This window comes from Melospiza melodia, chromosome 4 (genome assembly GCF_035770615.1).
Source record: "Melospiza melodia melodia isolate bMelMel2 chromosome 4, bMelMel2.pri, whole genome shotgun sequence".
NCBI classification, from domain to species: domain Eukaryota; kingdom Metazoa; phylum Chordata; class Aves; order Passeriformes; family Passerellidae; genus Melospiza; species Melospiza melodia.
The window spans coordinates 78,233,337-78,261,249 of NC_086197.1; the positions used below are offsets into that span (position 1 = coordinate 78,233,337).

General features: G+C 40.3%; 1 protein-coding gene across 10 annotated transcripts in view; it reads left to right on the forward strand.

The window, feature by feature from the left end:
- The first annotated feature begins 800 nt into the window (after window positions 1–800).
- The window catches only part of FOXP2 (forkhead box P2), a 402,279-nt gene continuing 375,166 nt past the window's right edge, over window positions 801–27,913 (forward strand). For 4 of the 10 annotated variants that reach the window (XM_063155291.1, XM_063155292.1, XM_063155293.1 and 1 more), the window contains exon 1: window positions 15,341–15,488. The gene's annotated coding sequence lies outside the window, so the exon portion shown is untranslated. Of the gene's footprint in view, window positions 906–10,657; window positions 10,781–11,685; window positions 11,736–15,340; window positions 15,489–27,913 lie in introns of those variants that run through there. The other 6 variants (XM_063155296.1, XM_063155285.1, XM_063155298.1 and 3 more) reach the window with 6 other exon arrangements.

A 27,913-nucleotide genomic window follows, 5' to 3' on the forward strand; every position in this document is an offset into this window, starting at 1 on the left:
CAGGGCCCACGCGTGCCTCCCGGCATAGCTGTTGCCATCGGCCAGGCCTGCCCCGCCGTTCCCCTCCCGCCCGGGTTCCCCGGGCTGCCTTCGCGCGGGCCGCGGCACCTCGGGGGCTGCCAGCAGGCTGCAGCCGGCCGGCACTGCCAGCACAACACACGGCTTTGTTTTCCGCCCGTCTGCTAAACTCGTTGTGTCTAACGGAGCCGGCGGAGCAGGGCGGCGGGAGGGGAGAGGGGGCGGGAATGGGCAGTCGCCGCCAGCAAACAACTTCCCCGACGGTTTGTTTACATAGCAGGTGGAGCTGCCGTCCGCCGCGACCCACAGCGCCCGCTCCGCCGGGGACCGGCCGGGGGAGGCGCGGGCGGAGCGGGGCACGGCCCGGCGCATCCCGCCGCACTTTTTTTTGTTGCCATTCCCCCTCCGCTGCTTTCCCCCCCACCCCTCCCCGCGTTATTAGCACTTCTGTGCAGGCCACTCTGCGATCATGTGAGGGAGGACTCCCTTCGCACTCCCCTCTCTCCAAAGCAGCCGGGGTGTGCGGCGGGTTTTCTTTTTTTTTTTTTTTTTTCCCCTCGTCTTTTTTTTTTTTTTTTTTTTTCGCATTCCCAACAAAACACATACACACAGGCGGCACACTCCGCACACGGGCGGACCCGCACGCCGGGGGAGGGAGAGCAGCACCGCCAGCGCCAGGCAGCGCCAGCCGGCGGGAGGGCGCGAGGCTCCGACGCCGCTCCGCGCCCGCGGAGGGCCCCGCGCCGCCCGCCCGCCCCCGCTCCCCCGGCCCGCGCGCGGCTCCGCCCGCAGGGACTCTGTATGTGCGCGCGGCTGCGCGCGGCTCCGCTCGCCCTTTCTCTCTCGGTGTCAGCTCGCCGGGACGCCCTACACGGTGTCTCCTCCCGGTAAGTGCTACCCCCCCACCCCGCCCCGCACACCCGTCCCCTCCTCCCTCCGCTCCCCGGTGTGACTTGCTACTTCCAGCGCTTCCACCCCCCTCCGCCGCCGCTCTCTGACTTGCCGCCGCCGCGGGAAAGTTTGGCCGCGGCCGGCGGGGCCGCAGCAGTGACATGTGTCAGGTCTCCCGGCACCCGGTGGCACCGCTCCCAAACACGCACCGCCAGCGGGGGGCGGGGGCGCGCTCTGCGCTGGGAGCCTGCGGTGCCCCGGCCGGAGTTGGGGCCGTGCCCGGCGGGCCGGGCCGGGCCGGCCGCGGGAGCCGGTGTGAGCTCCCCCAAAACAACTCGCGGCGGCTGCGGGTCGGCAGGGCCTCCCTCCCGCCGCTCCGCGCCGCGGACCCCCCACCCCCGCGTAATTAAAAACAAACAACCTGTAGCCTCCCCGCTCGGGTAGAGAAGTGCCAGGCGGGGAGGGCTTGGGGCCAGGCTGCCGAGGAAGCGTGTGCGGGAGGCTCGGCTGCCCGCCCGCCGTTTGCCTCCCCGTTTGTGTGGTGGTGTGTTGGGGGTTTTTGGGTTCCCCCCTCCTTTTTTTTTTTTCCCCCTTTCTTCTTCTTTTTCCCCGAGACCTCCCCAGCAGACAGCCCGGGTGAAGAAACGTGTCACGTTTCTCCTTTGTGTGCTGCCTGCCCGCCTGCCCGCCGGAGGGAGAGGCGCACCCCAGCCCCCGCCTCTCCGCCCGCCCGCCCGCGCGGAGGGGCCGCTGCCGGCCGCCCCCTCGGGGCGCCCCGCGCCGCGCTGCCCCGGGGCGCCCCCGCTGGCGTGGGAGGGGAAGCGCAGGGCGCCGAGGTGCCCGTGGGGCAGCGGTGCCCCCGGGCGCTGTTTGGGCTGCGCAGGGAGCACGGTCGTCTCCTGGCCCAAGACAAAATTGCCTAAACCCAACAATTAATAAATAATGATGTTGGAGCTGCGGGGTTCCGGAGGCGGCCTCCGTGCCTGGTACGCAGGGGCCTTCCCTTAAAATTGGCTTTGAAGTTGAGGAGAGCTTCGGGACTTGCAAAGTTTGGGAAGCGTGATAGATTGTGAGGGCAGAGCGGCCTTGGCGGCCTTGGCTGTGGAGCGGGCTGCCCCGTGCCGTGCCATCGGCGGTGCCAGGGCAGCCCTAGCACGGAGGACGAGCGCCGGCGCCTCCGCTCCGCGTCCTGCCGCGCCGAGCGCGGGTGCGCAGGGGCAGCGCTCCCGGCCGCCCGTGCCCTGCCGGACAGCCGTGTGCCGCCCGCACGGCCCCGGTAAAGGCGCTCCGCCAGGCGGGCTTGCTCTGCTCCCGTAGCTCGGCTCGCGTCAGGTTCGGCAGGCAGCGGGCCCGTGCCGCAGCGCAGCCCCGGCCGAGAACGCTGGCGAGCGCCGGTAAGGTCCCGGGATGGAGCTACTGGAGGGGCGTAAAGCTTAGGCTATGGGCTGGCAGGAAAACGCGCGTCTAAAATTTGCGAGAATTGTCCAGGTAGAAAGTGGGCTGCTGGTGTATTCTCCAGGGAAAAAATAATCTCAGAAGTAACCACCATGAATCTGTGATATTGTCCTCTATTAGTAAAGAGTGCAGAGCTACAGATGGAGGAACGAGCAGTACCCTGTACCTGGGAATTGCTTGTACTTCTAGGAAGTCTTGCCTGTGTACATGCGAGCCGAGAGAAACACAGAAGTTCCTCTTCCAAAGAGGATCTTCCCTTGTCTTTCTGTGCATGAGAGCCCCTATCCAGACTCAACTCTTGAGAGTGGGAATCTTTCCTTTGGCAGCCGTAGGAATCGCTCCATTGACTTCACAGGCTCGGATCAGGCCCTTGGAAATTTTTTTACGAAGGTGGGACTCAGAAGTTGTGCATGGTGTCTATATCTCCCCATTAAGCTGTGTGTGTGGGGGGGAAGAAGTCAAAGTTTTAAGATATTTTGACAGTTTTAAATTTTTTCTTCTGTGTGCTAAGTAATTTAAAGCCATTAAGGAAAAACATTACTGCTACTAATATTACTCTAAAGAAAATATGATTAATTATTAAATTGGTTTCTCTAATGCTACACTAAACCCTTCTAAGTGGGATATGGTTTTAATCATTCAAATAAGTCTTTTCTAAAGTTTTTTCTTGACGATGATAATTTGTTCATGTAAATGTAGATACTCAAAATACCCGTTTTGTAGTAATCTGCAGTTTTAATGTAGTCTTTACAAAACGGTTTTGTTTTGTAGAATTTTTGCATGCTTAAATCATTCATTTAATTATTCAGGATAGTAGATCAGTAAAAGGCTAAGGGGAAGGAAAGAGTATTCTAAATACAGCATTTCCAAAATGCCTGTAGTTAGACATCCTAATTTATTTTGATAATATATAACACCTGAAATACACTGCTTCATATGAGGCCTTGTTGGTGTAGGCTTTACGCTTTAACAGTAACCTTAGGAGGAAGCTTAAGCAGAATCAATTGTATAAATATTTGTGTATTTCTTTGTTTTTAGTTTAACCTCAGCGGTTTTTACATTGTGTCACGGGATCTTGCTACAGTGCAGTGTTTATATCATCTGAGAGAGGAAAAACCTAAATGTTTTGTAGCTTTCTGTTTAGTGAATATTTATGTAAAATGACCAAATAGTCTCTAAGGAACAACCAAATCAGAATGGGTTTGAGTGTGAGGAAAAGAAATATACCAAGTTCAGGACATTCAATCAGTAAATACATGGTATTCTTTAAAAGCTGCACTGGGGTTTGTGCAGTAGTCAGGTGAATATTTCACAGATTTTTGAAGTGATTTGTTTATTTGTTGGTGTTTGGCTTTTTTTTTTTTTTTTTTTTGGTTGCATTTTTTTTCTATAGTAATCAGTTGCTTATACATGTTTTAATACTTTCCATAATAGAATGTGTTTGGACTATAATTTTAAGAATAATAGTTTATTTGCTTAGAAACATTCCTATAAGACTCCATTTTTTTTTAAGTTCTTGTTGGACTTAATTTTTTTTTTTTAATTACTGTAGAATAAGATTTTTTTAGGACTAAATTGTGTGAGCTGGAATAAGCTTTTGGTATTCTGAGAAATATACCTGATTCAGCATTGCATTCACAGGAGTTATTCGAGGCTAGTGGGCTGAAAACAATAGAAAACTTCTGAGATGTGATCCATGTTGTGGCAGTGTTTTGCTATGTGTCATTGAAAATGTCACTTAACCTCGTTGTTTTTCATCATCCATATGTGAGGGCTGGTATTTATCTTTCCAATAAAGGGGTTAATTAATATTTCTTGAACACGGAGTACTTTTTTAGTCTATTTCAATTTTTACCTGGTTTATTTTGGAGAAATTAAATTGTGATGGTGGCTGAAAATGAATAGTTCCTAGGAGTCATGTTTTTTTCTTTGTTGGTTGTATTGTTAAGAGGTCACTTGCTCATATGAAATGAAAACGATTTAGCACATAGGTCACTGAAAAGTACTCATGGAATGATTTCAACTGGAGAAAAATGCAAATCACAGTCAAAATGAAAATGCTATCAACTTTGTTGTAAAATGATAATTTTCTGTACATTGGAACTGATTTTTCTTTTAAAATTTTGTGACAGCTAATAGGTCTAGAAGTAATGCAAACTGTCTATTTTTTCACAGCCACTGTAGCATACTTCTCAGCTAACCCTTGTTAGAAGAAATACTTGTCATTTAGATTCCTGTTCCCTGCCCTGTTTTGATTTGATACCTTTCTTGATTGTATGTGTAAAATAGTGGCACCAGAAAAGCATCATATAAGTGATGAAATTGTAGAAAATCTTAGCTGTAAAAAACAAACCTCTTAAAATTAATCTTAAAATTGCAATAAAATAGTTCCTTGTTAGTTGTTTGAAGGCTTTCTTCCACATTTGTTACTTTACAGAATAAGCCTACTTACTGTAATAATTTCTAAGAGTAGCTTTAGACTTAAATTTCAAAACTTCTGCACCAGCATAAAAACAAGGAGCAGTGTTACAAGTATTATTTAGCCCTGATCATCTTTTTTTTTTTTCTTCTTTCTGAGGCTTTCAGTAGCTTAATCAAATTTACTGTTTTAAAAATCTTCCAAAATATTCACTGCAAATTATAACAGGCATCTCTTATTTGTTGAAAGATTTGAATCTGTGTTTGCTTTCTGTTTTTTTGTTTTGTTTTTGTTTGTTTTTTTTTTTTTTTTTTAATCCCATTTCTGATAGGTTTGTGTTTAAGGGCAACACCATGTTTTATGTCAGAAAGGTGGTTTTGAAACTGCCAGTAATAGCTTGCTTATGCTGTCATCACTGAAGTAGCTGAAAATAATCTCTTTAATGAACAGTTGCTACGATGTTTATTGCTTCACCAATGTATAGTTTGGGATGATGTTAGAAAGTAACATTTGAACTCTGAGGAATGAATTTGTGTAGAATTATGTTTAATATCACAATTTCAGTTCCTATTCTAAGAAAAATAAAGTAAAATACTAAGTATACTGTTTTAAGATCTTTACTGTCTTAAGTCTTTTTAGTAAGTTGTAGAGGTTGCTGAGGGGAGGGAATAAGAATATTGTAGGTTTAACTTTTTGTTCATTTACTTAGTTATTTCTTTTTCCTGCTCATAGTAATTACACATCCTTAGTTAGAAATGGGTTTGCTGCAGTTTGTTTGTTATTTAACTGTATGCATTAACCAGGCTGGTTGCTGAGGACGCAGCTGATTCCCTTGGGTATGGTGCACTGCACCCTCTCCGTGCCCTGAGTGTGGGGGTCCCTTCTGCTGGGTGGCACGGGGCTTTAGGTGGGTGACAGATGCCTTTCTAATTGGTTAGGCTGAGGAACAGCAAACAGGTTTAAAGGACAGGCAGCACCTTCATTCAGCGTGCAGAAGGGAGGTTTTCTGCCCTGCCCACTGCATCCATCTCCCTTGCCGTGCTGTGTGATGTCCATTCCGGGGTGAAAGGAGCAACTACTGACCTCCATCATACAGCCCTCTGAGTCACAAAGAACCCTCAGAAGTTCACAGACTGGCTTTGGCTTACCTGTAGAACTTGCTTGTTTACCAAGGAGCTTCAGCTTCCTGTGGGCAGCAGGTAGTGGAAGAAGTTGGTGGAGTGTCTGTTTGACAACGTTTCCAGCCCATTGTGGGTGGCAGGGTCCTCAGGGACACACACTGCGAGTCCTTTGCCCAGTGAGCTCCTTTGGACCTCTGTGGTCAGTCAGACATGGCTGCAAATTGCACCACGTTAAGTATTTCTGTAAATTGCTGATATTAGTCTTGTTTCAGTTTGCCTCCAGGACATTATGAGGATGACTGAGATTCCAGTGGGCCTGTGCCAGTGGGAGACACTGTTGGGCCCAAAACTGGAAATTCATTTGAATAGTGATGTTTTGAGGCTAGGGGGTACATCACTATTTATAACTGGAAAGTTGTTGGGGTTTTCTAGGCATGGTGTTTTGTAAATAAGTATTGTTACAAGACAAATCCTTTATCTTTTAAGATTGATGTTTAGTTGATGATCATTTTAGAATAATTTATTTTTTCTTGATCAGCATGATGTGTATTTTGCAACTTTCTTCAGAATTGTCTTCACGTGAGTTCAAATGCTGATTTATTCCATTATTCAGCTTTTGTATTTCAGCCTTAACCAACATATTATGTATTTCATGTAATTTTAAATAATGTATCTGTCATAATTTGACTAATTACATTTTGACATATGTTTATATTAAAATTGTCTAATCTTGATGGATGCTGCCACTACAATTTTTGCCATCTTGTCCCTTCAGAGAAGGAAGGAGAATGGCTGTGATATTACATTGCTGGTTGAACAGGACCTAATTGTGTTATTCAGCCTGAAAACTATGAAACTTGTGTTTGGAGAAACAGTCTCAGAGTTGCAAAGCTATATCAAGCATAATAAAAGATACTTTAAGTATCTTTTAGGTGTTGATTTTGAACTTGCCCAGGAATGGTGAAGAAAATGTAAAAGAGGTAAACATCATTTCAACTTTGCCATGCTGTCAGTGCTAAGTCTTACAAAAGTGCTCACAGTTACATTGTTGATTTATCCTTTTGTAAGTCCTGATGTTGAGAGGGCATATTGTTCTTCTGGAATTGTAACCCACCTAGTAAAACAACTGGTGTAATAAAATCTGTAATTGATGTTTAACAGCTTGGAAATTAGATCAGAAATTGTCAAGTTTTGCCATGTAAAAATATTGCAGAGGAAATTTTAAGGATTAGTGATGGGAAGCCACAAAGGGCTTTGGAAAATAGAGGGACAGCATGCAAACAATGGAGAGTTGGGAAGCGAGGGGGAAAAGGCCAGAGAAAACATGTGGCTGGGCAGGAGCCAGCAAAGGCTTAGACAGCACTGCCAGGAGATGGGCAACTGCTCAGAAAGTAGGGGCTGAGAGTCTTAGAAGAGCAATGTGATTTTCATCTGGTGCCCAATATGGAAAATAAATTTCTTCACCTTCACTTCTGTGGGAAGAAAAACCAAACTTTTTTGTGCACCGGCTTCATGCACATGGCAGGCACAGGAGTTACACCAGGTTACAGTGGCCCTAATTGAGGCCGATATTTTTTAAATACTAGATCTTGTTAAATCTAGTGTATGTCTTTGGAAACTAACTTACTAGTTGTTGCATTGAAATTTGATATTTAATACTGAAAAAAGTATCAGTTTATTCATGTGACAGAAGGGGGACAGAGGTCTTTTGAAGATAAAGGGAAGAAAACTGTCTGGAAAACAGGCTAGGAGTTTTTAGAGTCTGAAACACAGAAATTGAAATATCTCTGATTTAAGACACTTCTCTGTGAGAGAAAACAAACAAGATTGTCGTTTCATTACAGTACTTACAGCATTCTCATTACCTGTAAATGAAAACATGAAAACCTAATGCAGTGAGGGGTGCACAGACTGCAGAGATACACGTATCTGCTGTTGTGCTTTTCAATTGTGTCAGTGTTTTCATCTTTGTAGAACAACATGTTCAATAAGGAATACGATATCGTGTGTACAGTATGGTGAATGTAAGAGGAAGAGTGCTGAGAACTCTGTGATATGTGGCAGCAATCATTCTTCATTGAAAGAATATATGGGTGCTAAAACTGTAAAAATATTAGGATGGAACTTTGCTAAAGATCATGAAATGCTTTTGTACAAAAATTTATTCAGACCCATTTGTTACCAGTCCTGAATGCATTTAAATTACTTTTAATGTTGTGAAGATGCCTGTAAATTGTTTTCAGTACACAATAACTGTCAGCATACGTATAAGAATATGTATGGTCAGTAATTCAACAGATAACTACATTGAATATACAGAAGTTTCACATGGTGTCAGGTTCTTGCACTTTCTTTGGCTTTAGAAGAAAAATTAAATCTATTGTGATTGAAACTTTAACTTGGTATTCTATTTTAAGAGAGTGACATCTTGAGGAAGAGTTAATGATGTTTGGTGTTGGATGTTCTGGATCTGTTCTTGAGCCTCTATTTATTATTGACCAGGAAAGGGTGTGAAGTATACCTGAGCAACCAGAAATGTACTTCTTATGAACTGACATACGAAAACCCTTAAAAAATACTGGTTAAGGGTTTTTTTTGGGTTGGGTTGGTTTGTTTGTTTTGTGTATTTTTGCATTTGTTTGGTTTGGTTTGATTTTTCTCTTTTTTTTCTTTTTTTTCCTTTTATAAAATAGTTTTTGGTTTTGAGTCTGGGTATCAGGACACACATTCAAATCACAGAGAAACTAGGAGAATGGTAAACTGCCAAAATATTTGTGTATTACTGCAGGGGTTGTAGGTGAAGAAGCTGGTGATCAATCCAATGTGTGTGTGTGTCCATGCCTGTGCATGTGTGATTGATCACAGCACTTCTGTCTCCATCCACAGCTTTCTGGCAAGGAGACCAGAGCCTTGAGAAAGAAAGTGAATGTATCCTAGTGGGTTTATTGCATCTCAGGTTATGGCAGAGAAAGTATTCTAAAGAACAGTGCTGTCAATCCTTTGCTAAAAGAGGGAATGTGTTTGAAGAATGTGGTTCTCCAGGCAGGAACTGACCATGCTGGAGAGTGTTTTACAATGTAAAAATAGGTGTTTAATGCGTTGTGATAGGAAAACATGGCCTTCCAAATTCTCCCTTGAAAAAATGAGGGAAGGATGGTTCTGAACCAGGTTTGCATTCATTTCCAGACTATGTATGGCTTGCAGCATTGGAGTGTGCCATGCTCCAGCTTCGGGTTGTCCTCTGGGCTGGTTGTGGTGTCTGGGTGTGCTGGGTCTGGCAGTGGGGCCTGGATCAGTGAATGATTCAGTGGTTCTGTGGCTGGCAGCAGATTGGCACTTGAAGGACTGTGCTCAAATTGAGCCTCCCTGCTTCTGGAGCACGGCCGCTTCTTGTGGCTTGACCTGTCTCAGGCTTCAGGAGAAGATGTGCTTGAGGTGATGGCCACACACTTGTGTTGAAAAATCCAAGGCCTTCATCTCTGATCCCAAGCTTTCTGAAATGTGATATGAAGACTAGCTTTTATGGCTGAGGTGCTGAGGCTGGTTGGTGATTTTCATGTGTTTGTATGTGCCTGTCCAAAATAGGTTTTTGAAACTGAGAAGTTACCAACTACTTAGCTGCTCTTCAAAGCCTCCTAGACTGAGACAGGTGATGGATTGCCCATGCATATTTAAGCCAAATCAGTGTGTTACCAGTTTTTCTTTCAATGAAAGTTCTTATTCCAGCTGTTTCATAGACTCTGAAGCAAGTCACCTCAAACATGAAAAAGTACAGCATTCAGGTACATCATTGGTGAGGGTCCAAAGACATATGAAGGAGACATTCCTGAAAATATGAACACAGATGTTTGTTTTAAAGTATCCAGTCTGATGAGCCAGGCATGACTACCAGGATGAGTACTGTGTGCTGTGGCTGTAGGGTGTTGTGTGCCTCATGATTGGTGCTAATATGCATCTGCAGCAAATCTGGCATTTCCCAGGAGCTTTGGGCAATGTAATTCACTGTATGTTTGTCTAGAAAGTGAATGGCTGAAGTTGGACCTTGCTCTCACTTTTTGATACTCCTCTCCCTTATCATTTGATTGTCACATAAGAGGAGAGCTACTGTGAAGCCTGAGAGAGGTGGCAGATGGAGAAGGCTGTGTACTTGACTGGTCCCTCGGAGTTGCAGGCTCAGCGCTCGCATTTTAAATCTTTCTGTGACTCAGTAGAAGAATACATTTCTATTATTCGATTATGTGTAAAAATGGAACCTGCTGTCCTGGACTTAACTGAAGTGCTATTTTTAACATATGTTTCGGTGCCTGTCTTCAGTAACTAGAATTATTTAAACTGAAACTATTAGCGTTATTATACATAGGTGCCCGCACATTTTGTGACTTAATAATATCCAAACCTCTAAATATGCATATGTATCATTTAAATATAATTTTATAAACATTTTTCTATGTTCTGTGACTGACATTTGGGTCATTGTTGCTAACACTAAATTACTATCAGAATGGGGAAGACCTGTTTTTCCAAGTCGTTATTAGGCTTACAGTTTTGCTCCAAATTCATGTATCAACAAAATTTCCTTAAGCTGAATTTCTCTTTTTCTAAGATGCAGATGGAGCAAAATGTAACCAGAGACTATTAAAAATACCTTTCTCATTGTCACCTGCAATATTACCATAATTGGAACTAAGGAGCCTGCAGTTGCACAATATTTATGTTGCAATCCAAACTGACACAGCCTGGAATGCCTCGGTAGCAAAACAAGACACAGACCCAAGGCTCACAGTGTGTGCTTGGGAGGGAGTGAGTCTCTCCTCTTGGAAACCTCCTCCAGCAAGGGCATCCTGGAGGTCTCCCTGCTTTGCTGTGGGCTGAGGTGGTAAGCGCTGGCAGCTTGGCTGTGGAGGGCAGTGACGGGTGTGGGTGACCCTCTGTGCCAGGCTGCAAGGATGGCTGCTTTGGGAACCTGGGGGGCTCTAGGAAGACATTGCTCTTTCTTTGAAATTGACTGACTGGGGTGATTTTTTCTTTCCTTTTCACTCCTGACACTTTGGGGGCCTCTTTCTTAGGAGGTGTTGTTCGGAAGAAACTATTTCCAAGCAGCAAAGAAAAGTAAATGCATTAGAAGCGTGAGTCATTGTCCAGTGTCACCTTTTCTGCGCAGATGGCTGTAGGCACAGTGAAACCAATGTTAATCTCTGCTGCGTCTCTGGTAGGCTCCTCAACAGCTGATGAGCTTGATCTATTACTCCTGGCCTTCTCTGGCAAGCACAGCACGGTATATTTGCCTGTGACTGACACACTTAGATCTATGGCCACAAGATATCTGGTCAACTCTTCAAGCCTTTACCTTTAGCATTAGCTTTAACCCCTCAGGGCTCAGCTGCTTGCATCATTTAAAGCATGGCAAGAGGTTTTATAGCAGAGATTTGACTCAGCAAGACTTGTGCTAACTCTCACTGAAGATATAAAATACAATTTGTAGCTTATAATTGCTGCCTAATATGATCTTGGACCCTTACTTAAAATCCATTTAACTGATACTGTGCTTTCTTTATAAGGTTATTATTGGGAGCTAACCTTTTCTTGTGTTGTGGTTAAATGTACAATGTAATAAGGGTGTTTTTTAATGTGTTTAAGAGTTAGAAGATATGTTAGAGGTAACCTTTATGCAGAGAGTTTTATATAGTTGTAGTAAGGACAGCAATATTAAAATCCTGAACATTAGTACCATCTGAATATAATTTGTTCTCATTCTGTTTTGTGTGTGCCTGCTGGTGGAAGATGATACAGTATATTGAAGAAATCGATGTTCTCCAGTATCTTTCTTATAGGTAATTATTAACCTAGTGCAAATTACTTTATCCATATTTTTTTTAAATTTAGATGCGTTCAAAAATGCAAAACATGTACTGGATATAACAGATAAATCACAATTCTTTCTTTCTTTAGACTTCAGGGAGAGAAAACTAAACCCAGGATTTTAGGCACGAAACTGAAAGCCTCCCAGAAATCTTTACTTCCTTTTTTAACTTCTGATATACAGGCATGGGCTATGTCTGTTGGATGTCTGCAGGGAACACTAGCTTATAACAGATTTAAAGATTTATTTTCCTCAGTGACAAATGTTGGTACTTTTTCTCTGTGAATATTTGTCTTTCTTTGATTGCCTATTAGAAATGCAGGTTTTCTTAGAGTTATAAGTTAAAATGAAATATTTTTTGTATTTTTTTTCCTTAATCTGATACCTAAGTATATATGTAGAATTTGGTATACATGGAAAAAAAATCAGAGCTTGAGTCCCTGTACTCTTCTTGAAACTGCTCTAAATGATGGTGAAGGCAATGAAGTTTCATGTGAGAAAAAGGGTCAGGAAAAAAAACAAAAACAAAAACAAACCAGAAAGATGAGCATTATAAGCGTGGACTACCTTTGTTTGAATTTGTATTTTGTTGTTTCTGCTGTTAGTATAGGAAGTTCTTTTCTCACTCTTCAGAGCCTTTTTTAAAAAAATTATTTTCCTTTTTCCCCACTTGTTCATTTTTCTTTTCCCTCAAGGGGGCATTGTGGGTTGAAGAGGGAGAATGAGTTTTGCACATATCAGGCTTATAGCTGAAAAATACTTCTTTTTCTTAAGTTCAGTAAACTGCTGTTGGGGTGAACACATCTGTGTGGATATGGGCAAGAACGCCTGTAAGAGAAACAAACATTATTTTTTATCTTAAGTAGGTGTGGAAGGGGGCCAGCGTGATGGCTTATGGGGTTGAAATTAACTGCTTTTAATGTTGTGAAGAATGATGATGATAGAGACAAAGTGCCTTCCTAAAATTTCTAAGTATAATTCTTGGCTCAGATGTATACTTGCAGAACTTTGTGATAGAGTTACTTAATCTCAGTACAGTAAAGATTAATTCATTAATGGTTATGAGGTGTTGATATAATTAAATAGAGAATGCCAGTAAATTGCTTTCTGGAGATCAGTGATTGCAAACTCTGGTCTCCTAATTTAATCCATCCACTGCTTTCCATTCACTTGCTGAAATGCTTTCTAGACTGAGAAATTAGCCCTACTCCAGGCACAGTAGCTGCAAGAACTGAGTTGGTTTCTCTTAAAGGAGAGCCTTGGATGAGGAATAGAAGTGTTTCCTCAAGAAAAGTTAAGATTGGATGGAAAAAGGAAAAGAAACAGGTTTTTTACATTGGTGAATGTGTCCAGTGATTGTGTTTCTCACTAACTACCTGAATTTTGTGCTGGTTTGTGGTAGCTCTGACACTTACACAGAAGAAAAATTAAGATGCTTACAACCCAGTGAAAGAGACATACTGACCAAATTAGAAAAGCTAGCTAAGTCAATTTCTTTCACTGGTGCTGCAGTATTTTTCATACCTGGCTTTTTTGTTGTTCGAAATGTTACCGTTCTCTCAGCGGACAGTCCATTTTTCCTGTGAATTATTTAAATGCGGGAAGAAATTATTTTATGGAGAAATTAGATACCTCTGGAATTAGCCTTTCGCACAAAGGGTAGTTTAACTGCATGAGGCTAAAGTTCACTTTATGCTTTTAAAAACTGAAGCTCTTAAGAGTAGAGATGTATGAGAAAATACATTCTTTAGGAAAGCGTCAGTGTTTTGCCTTCATAGGTTTTTCTTGTGCAAGGTATTCTTCATCATCTTTCTGTTAATTTGCTTAATACTATGTTGAGGTAAAACTGTAGCGTAACCCTTTGAGCTCTAAAAGGGACTTAGAATCATGAAGTAATTTAGTTGAAAAGACCTACAAGATCATTGAGTCAAACATTGATCGCCACCATGTCAGCTAGATCAGAGCACTAATTGCCATGTCCAGTTGTTTCCTGAACACCTCTGGGGATGGTCACTCCACCACCTTCCTGAGCAGTGGTTCTGATGCTTAAAAATCCCTTCCATGAAAAAATTCTTTCTGGCGTCCCACCTGAACCTCCCCTGGTGCAGCTTAAGGTAATTTCAAGGTAAAAGTGCCATGGATATCCAGCTACAAATTGAAGAGAATGGAAAATAATGATTCCCAAATGTTGATTTGGGAAAAAAAAATCTTGTTGAGTAATCTCCCTAATCTTTGCTTCAATTATAGAAATAATGGGAATAGTTTCCTTAAAAGCCTGCAGAAAGAGATCTGTCCTTTTAATATTTCCCACAGTGTTTCTGTAGGCTTAATATGGATGTGTTATTTGGAAGGTGGTGCCCTATTGCTGAAGCACATCAACTGCATTTCATTTTTCCAAAACCTTCTGTGCGTTGTGAGTAAAGAGGTTTTTGTTTTTACTGCTCAGTTTGTTATAGAAAATTTGAGGGGAAAGAGAATTAGCTACTGCTCAAATGTTGGTGATTCATTCTGGAATTTTCTCATGCATTAAAACAAAATTTTTAAGTTGAATTTACTTCACATATGTGTGCGTCTAGTAATAAGAACTGTGTAAAACAGCTAATAATTGTACCCAAACTGCTTCCAGTTCAACCATGTCTTTCCCACAAAACATGTTTTGCATAAATGAAAATTGTGCTTCTTGATTTTACTTGGCAGATCTGAAGTACTTGTGGTAAAAACTGTTCTAGCAAACTACACAAAGCTAAACTCTGTAAAAGGAACCCCGACAGCTGTTCTGCAAATCATTGTGATATACATTGTACTTGTGACTTGATCAGGTTGGTTATTGCAATATAACATCAACGGCATTGCATCTTCTGTAGCTGTAGACTCTACTGAAGGCCTGCATTTTTGTTCTCGGTGAGAAGTTAAAAAAATTTATGGCAATGTGAAAATATATTTAGTGAGTAGCTGCAAAAGCTGTGTTTTTTCTGTCTCTGGGTGGCAATTCTAACAGTTTGAAGTCTCTTAAAATTCAGTATACTTGAAATAAAAAAGCCATTTCTATGCTTGTTTGCAAAGTTTTAATTTGTTTTAAACCACGTTGTTGATCTAGAGCTTTTGCTCATTTAAGGTTGATTAATTGCTTTTGCCACTTTTGTTTGCAGTTCAGTATAATCTCATGCAGACTATTGTATTTTTTTTTTAATTTTAATCTTCTGTTGATGGTTGTAGGTTTGGATGGGATGTTAAATTTGACCACTAATAACTGAAGGATTTAAATAAACAAATAAATAAGATTGAAAACAATAACAAAAGACTGCAAACTGGAACAAATGCTTGGCATTGCAAGTTTATTTTGTGAAGCATAATTTCTGCACCTGCTGTATACCCCATTGTGGAAGCTCTTGTTTTCATTTTTTTTTATTTAGAAATAGAAAAAGGTTATCATGTTTTCATTCAAGTACCTTTATTTAAGGCAGATTTAATAGAAACAAGAATAATGAGCCTATGTCTTACACTGAATGTTTTTTAAATGTGTGTGCCTTTTGTGATAATTACTATTCATTAAGGCTCACTACTCTTTCTTTAAAGGATAACTCTGTTATCTTACCTGTAACATGGATGGGTGAACACTGACTGAAGTCACTTCATGCAAAATGTAAAATACATTTCAGATATGGAGTTGGAGTTGAGTTCTGTGGCCCATCTGCATTGCTGCAGTGCCTTTCAGAGTGCTTGGGTAAGTCCCATTGATCCAGTGTGACCCACACTACAAAGGATTAGTCTCTTATTGATAACTGGCATGGTTAACTTGGCCCAAGCAGGAGCCTCTGATTTCTGCCTACAGGGCTGATGATGCAAAGGAAGATGCTGTAACAGTTCAGCTTTGGAAGTGCCTATGTGCTGTTTTTAGAAACTCAGAGTCCTGCTACCCTGTGTTTCACTGCTGTCTCACAAATATTTGTGGTTGACAAAAAGGCTGAATTGTCACTGTGTAATGAATGACACATAATCCACCTCCTGGTGTTTGCAGTATACTGATTTTCACATACTTACATACATAATGGGCAGACAGAAGAGTTCAGAAGTCTTAAGACAGACCAGATGGAAAATATGTTCAAATTTAAAAAAACCCCTGACAACAAGAGAGAGAGAGAGGAAGAAAGAAATATAATTCTGCTGATATTAAAAGTATGAAGGAGAAGAGAGAAGAACGTCTGTTTTCCATCTTTTAAGGAGACTTTTTTAATGGTTTTTGAACTTCTGAGATTATGATGCTTTTTCTTTGTTATAGAGCTGTCAGAAAATACAAAGGTTATATCTGTGCAGACAGCTTAACTTGCTTCTAGCTCTCCAAAGTACTTTAACTCATTTCATATTCAGCTGTTAAAAGTGTACAGGTCTTGGAAAAATTAGAGCATTATAGCTGTAGCCATACCCTCCTGGACAGCCAGGATGGAGCTTTTGGATGAGAGCCGTGGCAAGGCATGTGATGCCCTGCACAGTGGCAGTGGCTTGTCAGGGCTGAGGTGTTAAGCAAGATGTGCCCCTGTAATCGGGCTGTGAGATACTTCTGGAAGCCAGAATATGGGTCAAGGAAACCTTCCTCTGCCATAATCCTTTCTAATCTGTGCTTTTGGAAGTTTTTGAGAGCACTTCTATTGCCAAGGAGTGTAGCTCGTGATTTTTCTGTTTGCTTTTTCTTGCTTGTACTTTTTCAAGTTTTCTTGTCATGTTTATTTAAAGATCCCCTCCACTATTCCCCTAATAGTGGAGGGGATGGTTTTAGAAACACACTATTTCATCAACAAAGGAGGGTCCTGACAATTCCATATAACTGAGAGGAATACTGCAAAGTGAAGAAGCTGCATAAGATACAGTGGAAGTACAACAAATCATCCAATTTTTACCAAAATCACTGTACAATGGAAAGTGCCTCTTGTCAGCTGAAATGTCAGATGTATCAGGAAAAAGTTAAAGTGGAACCTGATTTCTGTAAGGCTAAAGATTCAAGTAATTTGCTTAGAGATGCAGTAGAAAATCAATCTTGTGCTTAAAAGAGGAAACGGTAGCCTTCAAGTCTCATATCATGTTTTGTAGCTGATTGCCTGTTTTTATTATCTCCCCGCGCTTTTCCTTCGGTACTTACTAATGCCCTTTGGTTAACTCCATTATACCTTTGAAAAACTTCTTGCAGAGCTCAGCTACTTTGGCTTGTTTGCTGGGTAAGCCTCACTGATATTATTATAATTAATAGGATGTGTAAAAACTTCCCAAACCCAGTGTTAGAGAGTCAGGCTATTAAAACTCGGTACCCCATATATTCTGCAGTGTGCATGATTTCCATCCTCTGCAGCTGGGGCTCATCAGAGAAGAGGCTAGAATGGCATTGATCTTGCATGCTGTGGGGGAAGTTGGTGTGGTAAGAACACAACTCAGCTTGTAAAAGAGTAAGAGGGATGGGAAATAAAGTCAGTTTACAATTTGGAGTTGTGGCTCTAGTTGTTTTTTTGTTTTTTTTTTTTTTTTTTTTAATTTTTATGCCACAGGGATAAAAAATGCAAGAGAGGGATGGACTGTATTTTTAGACACTGAAAATCTTTGAAGATCTGGTTCATAAGTGAGCATTGAAACCCTTTCTCAGAGTTATGTGTTACATGCTAACCGTTTTATTGGCTTGACTCTTATTTTTGTTAGATAGTGCTGCTTTATTTCCTCCAAAAACTTTGATTTTAGGATTTTTTCTTTAAATTATGAGAAATTAATAAGAATAATAAGAGCTAAAGTAAACAGCCTGATATTTTTAAGGATTTTTTTTTAATAACTAGGGTGTATTGTGAATATTTGTTCTTTGCTAGTTCTGTGAAGGTAAACGATGAAACTGATCAAAAACTTTACAAGGCTGAGAGAAAATATACCAGCTGATAAAACACCAACTAAATGCATGATTAAGAAGTCTGGAAATTATACTGGTTAATTTGAATAGTATATGAGACCTCATCAAAAAATATTTAAGTACAAGGAGAATACAGGGGTATACTTCTAGAGATACATTGTTTCTGGTTTTGCTTTCAGTAGCAGGATCTGCATCAAGACTGGAAATTTCTGCCTCTAAAAAGGCATACCTATTTATTCTGCCTAATTGGGTGAATATAAACATTTTATATTTAAACTGGGAAATAATACCCTTGAATGTATAAAAATATCTTGACTTGAAATAGCAAAGCTAGATATCTTCCTAAGTTCCTTCCTTTCCTTTGTTTTTCTTTGTTGATGTCAAAATTTTTTTGATACATTCTTAAAAAGCTATATGGAGAAAAGACTTTATGGAGAGAAGATAGTTCGTAATAGAGTATTGTTGGTCCGCCTTATGAGGGCATAACAAAGCCCATTGGGAGAAAGATTGTTTTTAACACTGAGAGTAGTTATTTGCAACATTATTAAGGACTTCAAAGTATATTTCACTGGGATACTTCAGGTTGTACTTTAAGGACTTTTCTGACACACACTGAAATTTGCTGAAGGAACTATACTAGCAGTACTTAACAACCAGGCTATGTATCAATGTTGTTTTGATGGCTGTTTTTTTTTTTTTTTAAAGAAGCATGACCGTGGTTAGTGTGCTTATTGGCATATTGATGTTTGTTCACTTTATGCCTGCCCTTTGACAGTGTTTTAGAGAGCTGGATATAAACTGCAAGGACCACCACTGGGTTCTGTGCAAACAGAGAACTACTGAGTCCCAACCCAGAAGCAGGACAATTTACATACGTCGGTAAAGACAATGTTTAGAAACAGGCAAAGGAAGACAGAAAAATAAGGAGTTATCATAGCATATCAACAAATAATTGGTTTTAAAATTTTCCATAGGTCTCCTGCCAAAGCAGTTTGAAAGAGGTTAATCAGTTACTCTTGTGGATGTTCATAACATTGTAAGGTGTCAGCCTGGATAAAAAGCTTGAAGACACTTAATTGAAAAAATAACACACAGGTGATGGAAGCTGGCAGCCTGGACGTAAAGGAGAAGGGAGTTTACCTCCAGCTATGGAATGAGAGATGATAGGAAGGCTTTGACATGGAAGATAAGTGATTAATATATAATGGGATACTGGATTTATGTCAGTAGAATGAGATTACATTTGTCAAGATTAGAACAGAAGATTTGAAATAAGAGCGATGGAAATATAACAGCTGTACACTTTTAGAAAAGAGGGGTACTTTAAAGGTAGTATTTGCAAAGGTCCTACAATATTTGTAGGACCTTTTGGAAATACTCGAATCTATAGGACCTAGGTGCATGTATCCAAAGACTGAGAGAGATGATATCCCAATCGGCCTAAATGAATGGTAATATTGCTGAAGGAGGGGGGTAAGAAGAACGCTTATTAGAGGAGAGTATACACTGTCTTCTAACTGTACAAAATTGTGATCCAGCTCAGAGCAGCAGTGTGCTGTTAGAGAGAAGGGGAGAATCGCCTCCCCCACGTGAGTGGTGATCTGCTGGGCTCCAGAATTTTTTTTAGGTCCTCTACCATTTCTCTTGTGGAAGAGGATGTTTCATAAATTTATTCAAATATTACTCTTCTTTGCTTTTTCTCTATTGATCTTTAGTAGCAGCATTTGCTGGTTATGCTAAAAGTGTGTCACACCGTTGTTGATGAAGTATCACAGAAATATGTTTTAATGCACCAGTTACATGCTGAAGTTTTTAGGTTTTCAGAGCCAGGATTGACTTGTATGCGTTGCTTACTAGTGGTGAAACCATGAATTGTGAAGATCAGCCAGGTTGAATGCCTATAGAATTTCTGCCATGGACATGATTTTAAATATATACATAGGTTTCCACCTACTAGGAAAAAGGGTTTGAAAATTCTTAGGCAAATCGCCTCTCTTTATATATAGAGTCAAAATATCTAATTTGCTTGTTTATAGAGAGATAGACAGTTTTGCTATGTAGTTCCTATTGTTTACCTCCACCCTCATCTCTCTATGGACATCCTGGAACAGGGCTCTTGTGTTGCTGTGGATATCTTTAATTTCAAGTGGAAAGTGATGGAGTAGTGCAGTGTGAGGTAGGTCCAAGACGCTGTGAGGTTTTCTTTTTTGTTGAAACTTTATGCTCAAATAGAGAAAATATTTTACTGAAGCTGGAAAGTGATTTGATACCTTTTTACTTTGGTCAGGTCTCTTGGTCTGTTGTATATTTACTAAAAATGTTGTCAGTTTTGTTTTCTTTTTAAGAATTTCTCTTTGGTGTGTTTCCATCTGAACTTTATTAGAGGAATCTGAAAAGTTGGGTCTTTTTTCCTTTGCTTTTAGACTTGTGGCTCCGTGTGCCCTCTGAGACCCCAGCAGAGAGGGCCGGGTGCCGTGCTTTGCCATCCCTGGCAGAGGGCTCCTGCTCACCCCGGTGAGAGCATTGCCCTGCCCGTTCAGTCGCTGAGGACTGCTTCATTACCTCCCTGCTGCCCAGTGCCCCTTTCTCAAGTTCTGAAAAGTATTCAGCAGATTTATCACTGCTTTTTAAGAAAGTCTTCATGAGCATGACCTGAGGTTTTACAGGAAATCTTGAAATAAAAGTAATAATATTGTTATACATTCTCTCACATTCAGCCACACATGCTATCACAAAAGTAGCCTTGAAGCTGTTTTAGTTTTACAGCAAAGAGTGTTTCTTTTCATATCAGGTAATCCAAGCTGCTGAGTTTTTTCTCCCCTTGGCTTTGAAAACATGCCTTTATATTAATAATCCTGGATTTTGTGCTGAAAGTTGATTGCTCTAGTTGATGGTTGATATTCCATAACACTAAATAAAAGCAAACCAAAATTTTCCCTTTTTCCTTTTCCGATCTGAAATCTACCAATATGTATCTTTAGAGTTCACCATTAGTGGAGGTATAATCTCTGTGCCTGCTTTTATTCCTGGCCACTGGGAGTTTTGCTACCAGCAATAAAAGACAACCTCCATGTTGTACTGCACAGTATAGATATTGTAAATTTTGGTCTTGCTTTCCATTGATCTGGCTTGCCATATGGGAATCATATTCAGCTGATCTTTATTTCCTGAGTCAGAAATTCTGTTTTACCCATCTTTGGGGCTTTCAGCATTTTATTCTCAGTGGGCTGTCAGGTATTGCACATGAAAGGAAAGGTTCAAAGGCATATAAACAAGGTTCAGGTCTGAAATCTTTACTTAACACTGTCTCTTTTTTTTTTCTTTTTTTTTTTTTCGTTTTACAAACATTTGCCAGACTGGAGGATCAGCATGAAACCTTAATAAATTTTAGACATTTATTCTCTATTATGAACATTTTACACATACATAATTTTGGTGTAGTCTGGAACACATCAACTGTAAACTTGCTAGTGTGGGCTTGCCAGCAACAGGATTAAAAACATTGCAATTATTGTTTTAAAGTTTATAAATTATTTTTCTTGGAAGTTTATTTCCTTTAGTTTCTGTTTTTGTTTCTGTAGCTGCCTCTAAAAGACTGCCATTGTTCTACAAAGAAGTTTTGAATGAATTGACTATGCAGATTTTAATTAATACGATGAGTAAAATTTAAAAAATAAAGATACCATCCTCTCTCCTTGCAATGTCATTCTACTGAGAGAAATTAATTTGAGGAAAAGTGAGAATGAGCTTGTTGCTCACCTGTGAAGTGCTGCTGCCAAGGAAATAAACAGTCATAATCTTAACAGCTTTAGTGCCTTAATTATTTAAGCTCTTGGGAAAAAAATGCCTAAAATTTAAGAGATTTCAGTCACTTGGAGGCAGTGACATAGAGGTTCTAGATTCCATTAGTGTAGCTTGACTCTTTTTCTTACTCATTTGTACTGAAGTGTATTTAAGGTAGCATACTGGAGTGTGTCTCATGTTACACTTCCATCTCCAGTATATCTCATTTTCCTTTTGTGTTTTTTTTTTTTTTTAATTAGACAAGGGAAATTATAAGGGATCTTGATACCCATTACTAGAATTCATTCATTGTTCTTCTGGCCCCTTTCTTCTTCATTGCCAAGTGGATGTAGAGCGTTGGAATTGGCTCAAAGGGATCATATTTTGTCTAGGAAAGGTGTGTCTTGGGTGTGCCTGGGGATATATTTTGCTGTTGAGGATATGGAAACAGATGAGAAAAAGTTAATCAAAGGCTGAAAGAAAGGTGGGGCTTCCCCCATAGCTCCTTCACCTTTCACACAGCAGGAATAAAGCTGTCAGAGAACTGTGCTCTCTCACCCAGTCGCAGACTCCTGGTTTGGCTTTTCTGGACTTGCATGGCCTCTTCAACATGAAATTATGCTGTAGGTTTAGCTCACTGCTTAATGTTCAGTCACATCTGCCTCCTTTTCTCACTTAGTGCTTTCTCCAGCTGAAATAAAGAATGTGGGAGTGTGGCTTCATGGAAAGCTTCTTTCAAATTGACAGTTGACCGAAGTCTGCAGTGGATCTTCTTTTCTGCAGTATTCCTTTTTTGTGAGCCTGAAACATTGTGCTCTCATTCTCCTTGTTCAGCTTTCCTCACTTCAGCAATCAAGGATGGTTACGGCTCCTTGGCTCTCCTGGCTTTCCCCTCCCATTGGCTGAGGCTGTGAGACATATTCCTGTCCTGCCCTTCCCAGGCTTTGTCTGTTACACTGGTCTTATTTTGAATTGGGAAGAAAACTCAAGGTAAACCATGAACTTATGGCTCCTGTGGTGGGAGTGCTGGAAGGACAAGACAGGCAGAGGAGATGAGGAGGGGATATTCCTCTGTGTGTCAGTGACCAACTGGAGTGCCTGGAGCTCTGCCTGGGAATGCAGGAGGAGGCAACGGAGAATTTATGGGTGAGGATTAAGGTGAGGGCAGGGACAGGTGACAAAGTGGTAGTCTGTTCCAGGCTGCCTGGCCAGTAAGACCAAGTGGATGAGACCCTTTATAGATATGTAGAATAGCTGGGTCCTCATGGGAGACTTCAACCTCGTGATAACTATGGGGGGGACAACACAGGAGGGCATAAGCAATCCAGGTGGTTCCTGAAGTGCGTTGATGGTAATTTCCTATTCCAAGTGATCAATTTGCTGATGGTGAGAGGTGCTGCTGAACCTTGTTCTCACCCACTAGGAGGGACTGGTGGGGAGTGTGGAGCCCAAAGGCAGCTCTGGCTGCAGTGACCATGAAATGGTGGCATTCAAGATCCTTAGGGCAGCGAGGAGAATGCACAACAGACTCGCTGCCCTGCACTTCAGGAGGGCAGAATTTGGCCCCTTCAGAGAACTGCTTGGTAGAGTACCATGGGATGAAGCCCTGGAGGGAAGAGGGGCCCAAGAAAGCTGGCCATTATTAAAGGGTCACCTGCTCCAAGCATTGAGATATTGTGATTTCCCTCCATATGTTTATGGTGGGACATTCTTCCTAAGTCCAGAGGGAACTAAAAATCTGTAGCATTTGTTTAATCTCTTCTCAATGGGCTTCTGCTAGGAAAATTGCATGACAAGTTGTCTCTGGTGTCTCACTGCTAAAACACAGGTCAAAAGAATTCTAGATTTTGAAACCTTCTATCAAAAACTCCCTAGACAACACTAGAGAATACTGAAGTATTGCTTGGGATAATGATAAATCGTTATAAATCTAATTGTGAAGTACTCTGTAGAATTGTTACGCACCTGTTTAACAGATGCATAAAAACTCCTCAAGGTGTCTTTTTATGGGGAATTTTGTCTTTTTATGGGGAATTTTGTGTATTTAAGATTTTCTGTAAGCTAGGACACCGCACCACCTTTGTCAGCTGGTGCTGTAATTCTCAGTATCTACACCTTTTGCAAGCTATACGTTCAGCTATACAACCTCTGTGGCACAACTGTCTCTGAGGATGGAGCAGTTGAAAATGCTGAAGTAGGCAGAGCAGGCAGCTTTATCTTTGTCATCTCCTCACAAGACTTTGGAAGAAGTTTGGTGTCTTGGTGTAATTTTCAAAATTCTTGACCTGGTTCCCCATGAGTTTGGGAGTAGAGCCTCTGCTGGGCTTCTTTAGGAAAAAGGAGTTCCCTGTGAAGGAAAAGATAAAGATTCTTTCTGCATAGCTGAGATCTTGTTCAGGGGCCTGTTTATGTCTTGAAAAAAAAGATAAATGAAGACCAACATGGTTTTTGTATTTTACTTTAATACAAATTCTTTCTAAATTTTTTTTATTTGAGTACATCAGAGCTTATTTATATGTGCATTATCAGAACAAACCAACTTTCCAGTAGCCCCTAGGACAAAATTACTTATGGAAGTAGAAGAGAAAAGGGCTTTAACACAACAGGACAGTCATCTGCATATTTCTCCCTTGTGGGAAGAAGACCTGAAGACAAATATGTTATGGTGGCAGAACCAGGCACATTCTTATTCTTCAGTAACGACCAGGATAATCCTGCAGAATAGGGTGTTGTGGTTAAAGAAACTGCTGTCTTTCAGTAATTTTCACAGAAATAATGTTTGTATAGATCAGAAGCCCATTATTAATTAACAGGAAGTAGCATCTTGAAAGCTAAATTATGTAGTAGGAGCTGAAGTATAGCTAGCTAACGAAAGCAGTATGAAATAAAATAATCTCTATGTGGTTGATAGGAGCCTACTTGACAAAAATATTTGTGGTATTTTTTTGATTGCTCCAGATTTTAACTTTCATTTTGAATCCATATATTCTTATTGGGATAATAATTGTAATCTTGAGAATGTAAACTTGCTACTCTGATATTTTCCTAATTCTGATGGTAATCTGAAACACCAATTCTATCCTTATTCCATTTTCTTTATTAATCCTTTTTAAGGTACTCATTCTAAATTTAATAATGGTCTTTAAAATTCAGCATTAAAAATTTCATTAATGATCATTTTTTAGCTGGGAAGGGGAGAGTGATGATTGTCAGGAACATCAGCAGGAAGAAAAGTGGCGATTGAATAAATGCAAGATGGGCAAATGGGAAAAGAAAAAACAGTGTTAAGAGGCATAAATATGGTAATTGTAAAGATGAATGTATTTTTACTTTGATATAAGACCTAACAAGCAGGTAGTGGAAAATTATTCAAAATATAGTTATTTTATTACAGATCATTTTCCCTTCCATACCTTCATTCAAAACATATCACTCATGTGAATGAAAAAAGGCTGATGGCAGGTTATGGGCAATTGATTGCATTCCCATGCTTGTATGCCACAGTCAGCAGCCAGGAATTTGACAATGTCTTCAAAGTAAGTGTGATGCACCCCGCTTGATTTCATCTCTCTGCTCCCCATCCACGTTTAGTTTACACTCCCAGCACCATGACTGAGTCCTCATTCTGTCCTCGTGCCTCCTGCACTTATTCCAGTGCACTGACTGGTTCCAGAGCCCTGACCTCTGCGCGGCTGCTAAGTGTTGCTGGCTGTCAGCTGAGTTGAGTAAACTTCTGCTAATGAAAACAGATAAAAAGTCACTGGAATTCATTAAAGCTTTTGCGTTAACTTAAATCACGTTCTAGGGATGAATGTAGTATTATTAAGAAAATGAAATCGGATTATAATGAAAGGAACCTGCAGATTTTAGTTACTAACTTGCACGCATCTCTATATTTTGTTTAATTCTAGTAAAATAAAAGTGAATCCCTGTTAACTGTAATGAAATAAAATTAAGCTCTCCCTGACTTACATTCATGTAGTCAGTCAACACCATTATTTGAAATCTCATTTGGTCCTATTTGTCTGCAAGGACAACAGAATTGTCATTTATGCTGAAGGAACTCTTTTGGTAGGAAAATAGCCGGACTAGGTCTCTTTTATGTGGAAAAAAGAGGTTGCCAATACATGGGATTCCCATGATGTGTGCTACAGAAGTTAACATGATTCTGCAATTTTTTTTAAGAATGTGTTTTGAATCTGGATAATAAATACTTATATATGTATTGTAGTTCAAATATATGCTGCTTTGTTTGAAGATGTGTTGTTTCTTTAATATCTTCACATGTCAGTATGTTTATATAGTTACATTAAATTGCCATGGACAAGTTATGTTCTTTCTATCTGAAAGATTAATTAGTATTTTTGGTAAAGAGGTAATTCACTTTTGTTGTGTTTAATAAAAAGTCCATCTTATTTGGCTTTATTTTCCTTTTCTTTTTATTTTTTTCTTTCTTTTCTAAATCCATTGGCTTTATTATGCCAGATCATTGCTAGCTTTACTTTCTACTGCATTTTATCATAATGCTCTTTGAGTATAAATAAACTCTGGTATGCTAAACCTAATAGCAATTAAACTGGAAGTGTTTGTGTTTCATCACTGTGAACTTCGCAGAAATGTTTCCATGACAACCTCCATGCTAGTTAAGGCAACCAGAGGTGATCAACAGTTTATATATTTTTTTTCTCTTGCAAGAATGGAATTTGTGTTGACAGTTCTGGCCTTTAATGGCACTTTTGTACTGTGTGAAAGTATTTGTTTACTAGATCATATGCTGTTAACTGTCAGGCCGAGATAGAGTGACTGCTCTTGATAAAAGGGCTGCATTACATTTCTGAGTCTGTGAAGCTCTTGTACTTTAATTACTCACATCAGTAGAAAAGTACCCACTTGCTTCACTACACTTAAAAATTAGACTTATTAGTTCCAAAGCATTAATGGTGAGTTAATTTTTTCCTTTACATTTTTTGGAAAACAATAATCTAAAAGCTGCTTTGTTGTTTTAAATTTAAAGTATTTAATTTACACTGATAAAAATCACATTCCATGATACGGGGTGAATTCTAAGTGCTGTAATTACTGGCACTTTGAATTAGGATTTTTGGGCCCTGTTTTCATATGTAGCTGATGAAGGTTGTTATGCTGGTGGCTGAGATATGCTAGCTGTGTACTCTGATGAGAAGAATATAAATTTAGGTAGAGGTGTTTTGTCTCTCCCAAGTTTTATGAAAAAGGCGGGAGTACCTAAGATGTGATAGAAATAACCTCTCTGAGTGTAACACAATAATAATACAGATAGACTGTTGTGTGTGCTACATGGATGAGACAGTTAGAAAGCTTTCAGAAGAAAACTTTATTTTTAAAATGTGTTTTGGTGAGGTATTTCTCTTCATGGTGCCCTATCTAGGTAGATCATATGGAACTGAATAAATTAGTTATTATCTAGTCTGTTAATCAGTTAATAACTGCTACTACAGCCGGTGCATTCACTACCAACCAGATGTTTGAAGGCATTACCTGTACTGAGTTGAGCAACTTGCTTTTTTTATGTGTCTGTTCATTGTCAGGCTGATGGACAAGTGTCTCTTTCAATATAGAGTGTAGCACAGCATCATTTGGTTTTGATTAGCTGAAAAATGTGAGTATTTGGAAGGTACCAGAGTATCTTCTAAGGGTCTACTGCAAAGCAAAGACTAAATTTTTTGTGATAATAAAGACCTTAGTTTGGTGAAGCATATTATTTAATAATACTCATTTATATTCAGCTATGAGACGGGGTACTTGTTGCATGTCTTGCATATAAAGACATAATTTATATTCAGCACTCATCTTTTGGACATGTAGTTGGTTTTAGTAATTGCTTGCAGAATGTTTATTGTTTCAAGTAGTGATACCATCACTTTTTTAAGCAATTGAGTCGCCCTTCAGTGATCTGTTAAAACTAAGAGGAATCACAGTTGTTGAAGCTGTTTGGTTTGGGTTTGTATGTGGAGTATGCCATTGCTTTTTGCACAGCGTATCTGTTTAGTCAGAAGTTGCTTATATGTTTGTTGACAGTTGGTGATACTAGGAAGAAAAATGGAAATGCTGAAGTTACATACCTAAATTTCCCAAGCTTTAAAGTGTAGACAGATGACTTGTGTCTACACTCTCAGTGTAAGATGCTGCCTCAGAATACCTTCGCCTCATCTTTGGGGGTTTGTTGTGCCTTCCTTTGTGTAAGAAAGTTGGCATATTAAAGAGAAACTTCTCAGAGAAGTAAGGGGTGAAAAAAGCCACCTCCTTGTACACTCTTTCATACTCTGACCTGTTATAGCTGGAGGCTGTAATGTTCCCTGAGTGCAGAGGTGTATGCATAATCCAAAAATTCCTGTTTATAATATCCTTACAGGTAAAATTGCATGGATTACTAAAAGGAATATATTACAGTACTAAGAAGTATTCTTTATTTTCCTGGTGATCATTTGATTGTGAAAGATTGTGTA